We start from the raw sequence: 7,023 nt of genomic DNA on the forward strand, positions 1-7,023 counted from the left end.
TTTAGCTGAGCTTAAACAAGTCCGTCACAGAATGTGGGTGGGTGATTTAGACTCTGCAAATGAGAGCCTATGTTTTGGATAATCGATTTTCCATTATTTTGCAGAAAATTGGCAGACTTTTCCACATTTTGATGAAACTTATCGAAAAAATTTCCCGAACTTTGCTGAAAGTTTCCAGAGTTTCCGAATTTTTCAAATTTTCCTATAATTTCCCAAATTTTACTGAAAATTTCAAGAATTTCCGAATTTACGCCGTAAGTATGCCTACAATTTGAATTTCAAGTGAACGGTCGACGAAAAATTGAACCGAAAAATACATTTCAATGCTTCCTTGGTGACAGATGCGAATTTCTTCTTTTGTTTTAATGTCAAAGAACAAAAGAAAATTTTCCCATTTTCCCTTTCGCGTCGTTGTGTGAGAAAGATTTAGAATTTCGACCGCACTTACTTGTTTTCTGAAAATAACCAAAATTTTCCAAATTTTCCTCAAACTTGCAAGCATTTCCAGAGTTTCCGAATTTTTCCACATTTTGCTTATATTAGGAGAATTTTTCAAATTTTCCTGAAAATATCCAGAGTTTCCGAAATTTCTCAATTTTGTTGTAAAGTCGAAGCATTATAATTTGATCGATTCTATTCATTTTTCAAGAAATCATTTCGAAAACATTACAGTATAAAAGCTTACACATGCGCATTAGAGCTGTTTACTCGCGGTATACCTGCGGGTAATCCGTTCAAATGCTCGTGTCAAAGCTTTTATACTGTAATGTTTTCGAAATGATTTCTTCGAAAGCTACAATTATTTAGAAATGAATTAAATGAGTAGAATCGATCAAATTATAATGCTCCGGCTTTAAATTGACAGAATTTCCAAATTTTCCAGGTTTTGCTAAAAATTAACAAATTTTTCTAAAAAAAGGTTAAAAATTTTGCTGAAAATATTCACAATTTTTCGAAGACTTTTCCAAATTTTCCTGAGAATTTTCCACAATTTTTGATGGAAGTTGCCAAAATTTTTCTGAAAATTTTCAAACTTTTCCAATTTTTGCTGAAAATTGTCAGAATTTTAAAAAGTTTTCCGAAAATTTTCAAACTTTTCCATATTTTCCTAAAAATTACCAGAATTTCCAAATTTTACAAATTTTGATGAAAATTGCCCGAAATTCCAAAATTTCGGAAATATTCAGCAAATTTCCGTAGATTTTTGCAAATTGAGTAAATCCATGTCACAGCACTAAGTGTTTGCTCAATGCACCAGCATTTGCGTACATCTGAATTTCTCAGTTACCACAATCGGACAGTGTATCACACATTCGACTTTCACCAATTAAAAAATTCATTTTCACGCAACTACGATACTCGTCATATATCATTGTCAAGTGGCAGCGCAAATGTGCTGGTGCGTTACGTTGCTACAAAGTTTCCAAGAAAACAACCCATTAAATTGACAGAAATGAAACGGTAAGCATATCAGAAGCTTTTGAATCGTTTTTCGCTTATCATTCAGCTGTTTTGTGCATAGTTTTGCGATGGCGGGTCCAAAACCAATTTCTATTTCATTGACTGCGTCTCGATTACTTGAGACTATGTTCAGTGCAACGTGCTCTACTGGTGAGCATTTCTGTTTAAAAGAAAAAGACTTAATTCCCCAAGGAAATTTTCGCCGTTTTTCCCAAAGTGAATTGACCGTTTAGGCCATTTATGATACGTCCGACGTACAATGGGGAAGTTGAGTTTCGAATTGAAAAAATTAACAAATTTTTTTTTTTTGGTTTTACTGCTTTACGGTGCTTGTTTTGGGCTCAGCAAAGTTTGACAATAATTTTTTTAGTGTTTTGTGATGACTTGTATAACAATAATATCCAATGCTTTAAGGAATTATATATTTTTGTAAATTTTATTTTGGGAGTTAATTTTCAAATTATTTTTTAATTGAAACGGAACGTGGAAACATGGAGGGGAGAAATTTATGCGGGCGCGTGTGACGATAGTTTTCTTTCGTTTTATTCTTTCGTTAAAAAATATTTCATCAAAAATGTTTAATTTAACTTAATTTACTCTCTTGCATGGTTGTGAACGCTCACACCAATAGAATTTTATGATGATGACGCATACACACACATATAAATGTAACATCAAACACATCCCAACAGCAACAGCTATAATATTCTCTTATCAACAAAACTTATTATGATTTTATCTCTCACTCTCATTTGCTTTTTTTAATAATTATAAAATAATTTTAGTTTTTAATATTGTCTAAGGTTAATATTTTTGATTAAAATAATTTCAAACAAAAAGGAAAGCAACTCTGACTAATTGGAGTTTTTGTTTTCGTTGATGGTTGTTTTGTTTGCATTAGTCAGTGTGTGGAATGTTGGGACCACATATATGGCGAGTATCATAACTTTACACAACGACGTATGCCATATTTTCATGTGTCGGGGCCGAAAATGAGGGAGTTTCGAGATTTTTCTCGGGTTTTCGACCCCTTACATGAAAATTTTTTTGTGTATAGATACACAAATAACTATTCCAGTGCTGAATTGAGACACGAGATTTTAAAATTTTTCATTCATAAATTTTTTATGCCAAATACTGCGAAAGTTTGTATTTTCGGTCCTCAAATGGTGACCGAAAGTAAAAAAATTCAGGCCTTGGGCCGAAAGTAAATGTCACTGTCATCATTTTACTTTCGCCCCGTGGGCTTGCGTATTTGCGGGCCGAAAGTAAATGTCACTGTCATCATTTTACTTTCGGTCCTCATATTCTCGAAAACACATGTTCACTTGATTGAAAGTACGCATTGAGTGTTGTGTTGACGATAGCCAAATGTTTTGTGAGCAAGTGAATGTAAGTTTACAGTAATTTCATTTGTTAAATTGTTTTTATTTTTATGCCAGGGGGCTGCCGCCCCCTGGTCCCCCGCGCTTTTCGGCATTTTGGTGTTTCTACAGCAAATTTTGTTGATAACTCAACAGTTTCATTAAAATTATGTTTTGTTTCGGACCGAAAAAACAAATCTTCCGCAGTATTACTCGGGGCAAAAGTAAAAAAATTCAAATCGTGTGATTGCCGCCCTTGCCTGCGGCGCGGGCTGCAAACTTCACACGTTTGAATTTTTTTACTTTAGCCCCTTGTTATGCAAAATACTATTACTGCCGTACTGAATTCGCGCTACAGCACAAAGTTGGCCAAATTGAAAAAAAGACTTCTTGACGTGAGTTGCGGCTGGCTGCTGCGTGCCATACTGGACATACGTACATCATAATTGGTCGAATCATAGATTTAAACAGAATGTTTTTGTTTCGGTACGACAGTTTTGATCTTCTTGCTAGCAGTGGGTACAATGATTTGAAGGCTTTGGTGGTTTTGTTAGCGGCCTTTTCAATTTGTGGCTTGTACGTAAGTTTCTCATCCAAGTCCACTCCAAGATACGTTGTAGTTTTCGAGAAATTTATCTCTGTTCCATTAAATTCTATTGTCCTGGATGGCTTGCGTTTAATTGTATGAATGAAATTGATGGTTGCCGTAGCAGAAAAATTTGGCATTTGATTAAGAGGCAGTATCCAAAACTCTCATAATAAATTCAGTTTTTTTATGTTGGTTAGGCCACTGCGTTACGGACGTTCCCAGAGAGATGCTAATATGACGACTGGGTTGTTTCGACGGAACGCCCATCTCTCTGGACGTTCCATACAAAATAAGAGGCCAAATGACAGTTAAAAAATCTGTTCTTGTGCATGTTATTGGAGTGCGTTGGGCGCACACGTTGTTGTGTGTAGAGACAGTAAGTTTGAATTCACATTAATCCGTTTTCATTCCGTGTTCATGACAGTTGGCATTCCATACAATCGAGCAAATTGTTTGAAATGACAACTGTCACGTACACGGACGCAAAGGGAATGATGACTCTGAGGCCATCTTAAAGTTGAATTCACAGTCATCCGTTTTGTCTCCGGTTTGATTCCGTATACATGACAGTTGACATTTCAAAAAATTCAGCACACGGCAGACCAATCGTTTGAAGTGTCAACTGTCATGTACATGCAGGCGAAATGGATACAACTGTGCGCCGGTCTGAGTCGACGCATTCGGCGGCTAAACTTACGACGATGGTCATCGGCGGCTCGCTTTGGTCAAAAATTGATCGGGCTTCAGCGGCTTTTCTCTTCGAAAATTCAGAATAAAACGAGCCGTCAGAACAGTCGGAGCGTTTGCTGCGACTGAGCCCCGTACAAACCCGTACATCCATTGCGCACGTGACCCTAGTTCGTCCGTCGCCCTACTCTTACCGTAAGCCCAATACGGCCGTAAACGTCGGTAAAGTAAAATTCTTACATTCCCAGCCAACGAAAACAACAAGTTAATCTCTCTGTCGACATCAACTTCAGATCTTACAGTTTTTTGGACATATTAAAGGTTTGAGTGTTTCTTTGCTAGCTCTTCAACAAAATTCATTTTTAGACCCGTACGAAGTACTGGGGTCTTATAGGTTTACGCATACGTTTGTAACACGTCGAATTGGACTCCCTGAGTAAGGGGAAACCTATTGTGGTTGTCTAGAGATGCCAAATCAGTGAAAAAAAAATGTCCGTCTGTCCGTCCGTCTGTCTGCACGATAAATTGAGTAAAACGCATCCGATTTTGAAAATTCTTTTTTTTCCCGTTTGGTAATGTCAAAAGACAGGCTAAGTTCGAAGATGAGTGATTTTGGATCGACCCTTCCCGAGCTGTGGCCCAATAAGTGCTTTACGGTTTTTCGAAGATATCTCCGGACATTCAAACGTTACACTTGTAACTGATACGTCAAATAAAAGGTATTTACAATACCGATCGACAAAAAAAAAGTTTATGGAAATCGGATGACCGACTCGTGAGTTAGACCCCTTGGTGTGAAACAGGCACAGGGCGGCAAGCAGTTTTTGCTTGTAGGTCGGCCACATTTGAACATATTTCGTCTGTATTAAATTTATTAGATAGGTATTGACCGTAGCAATCAGGGCAAAAGAAGTTTTTGAAATTATGTTCTCCGGAGCGTGAGCTAGGTCTCTTGGAGTGAGCTCTTATCTGGCTACTCGGCCGTACAGTGAACGTGGAGTATTTTGTCAATATCTCGAGTAAATTTTGACCGAATTTCATGAATTTTTGTTTGTTTGAAAGGTATTAACGAATGTGAATCGTCAGTACTATTTCCGGTCTCCTAACAAAATGGCTGCCGGCGGCCATATTGGATTTTAGTAAAATAGAAATATTTTGGGTAAAAATGATACTTAGAGAGTTTCTGTTAACATGGAAATAATTTGTTGTGTGTGTGGGGTGTTTCAGGCATTCCATATATGGACATCTATATATACCTATATAAGCTATATTGAGCTATATACAGGCATATAGAGCTATATAATAGCATATTCATCTGTGGAATGTTTATTTATAGTGAAATATAGGTAAATATAGCGGTATATAGCTGTTTAAATAGGAATTTATGAAAGTTGACTTCGTACGGGGCTGTCTATATTGCCTCCGGCAATTTATTTGTATATGATAACAAGGCAAAGAGTGGATAATGTAAGTGATTTAAAAGGGCGAATAGTTTTTCAGTAGAGAATGAAGTAAAAGAAGTGAAGAGTTTCACAGTAAAGGCTTTTGATACGAATAGGTGTTTCGTACGGGTCGGCGTTAGCTATGTTTTTTTCACGTGATGTCGAAGTGACAACTGAATCCGGAACATGTTCTTTAGTTCATTTTTTAATTAATTCGAACGCAGTTGTACCTGTAGTTCTCAAGAACGTTTTGATCGAGCAGTGTAGCAACCGAAATCAAATTTATTTGTTATTGTTAATAATCATCGGCATTGGCGGCTTATAGACGAATCGGCGGCGGCTATCGACTTAGGGTAAAATCGGCTGGCTCTACCGGCGCAGTCGGCCGGCGCACAGTTCTAGAAATGGATGGTTATGAGCCCACCTTAAGAATAGCCTATTTGTATTGTGGCTGATATTGGCTTTGAAGTTGTCCCACGGGCATTTTAATTTTAAAATGTCTTTAAAAGGACAGAAAAACCACTGTACTTCGCATCCTTCATACAAGTTTATTCGACGATCTGGTGTTAATACAAAGAAAAAATCAAACGCAAGGAAAACCAGTGCCTGGCATTCTCAATATTCACCATTAAAACGGCTGATGAATCACTTCCGTTTCTTACCAGATCTTTTAGTGCGTCGACTAGTGCTCGTTTTCGGTTTGGGCGCCCTCTGACTGCTTTGCGTCTCATTCCCATTCACCTCACCTGTAGACTTCTTAATCAAATCCGGACAGTTCAATTGTTCTTCTGACTCCCATGTATCATGCTTCTCTCCGTAGCCCTTCCAGCGTACCAAATATTGTCGACTTTCGCCTTTCACCTTTTTAACGCCAACGATCTGTTCGACTTCCCATTCCACACTTTCATCCGAATCCGACGAATCATTATCCGATTCATCGTCATCATCATCATCTGACATCTCAACGATATCCTTCACCTTGATGTAACGCGACTCCATATCTGTATCGGAGTCTTCCCATCGATCCTCCATTTTTCTGGATGGACGTTTTGTTCCTCGACCTTTTCGTTTCTTTTTCCGTTGACTTGTCGGTTTGTACTCATATCGTTTATGTTGAGGCGCGCAGTCTGGGTTCTGGGAAGACAATTACGAAATTTCAACACGTGTGAGTATTTCGATCGATCAGTTCAACAGTTGTACCTGTTCAATAAATTCATCCAAAACATCCTGGCATACTGCTGCGGTTCTTATCGCTGTTTCCCACGTTTCACCTTTCGAATGGTCCTTCCATTTGATCAGATATTTGCTGAATCCATGGTCCTTTTTATACTCAAGAATTGCTTCTACCTGAACAGAATTAGATTAGATTGGCCGATGCAAATTGGTCAGGAGTTGATGAAAATGTTCGAACCTCGTTTGCCGCCAGAAGCGCTCTTTTCACCTCTTCTTCGTAGTCCCTCACTAATTGCGGACAAATTCC

The sequence above is a fragment of the Bradysia coprophila genome, unplaced genomic scaffold (genome assembly GCF_014529535.1).
Source record: "Bradysia coprophila strain Holo2 unplaced genomic scaffold, BU_Bcop_v1 contig_193, whole genome shotgun sequence".
NCBI classification, from domain to species: Eukaryota; Metazoa; Arthropoda; class Insecta; order Diptera; family Sciaridae; genus Bradysia; species Bradysia coprophila.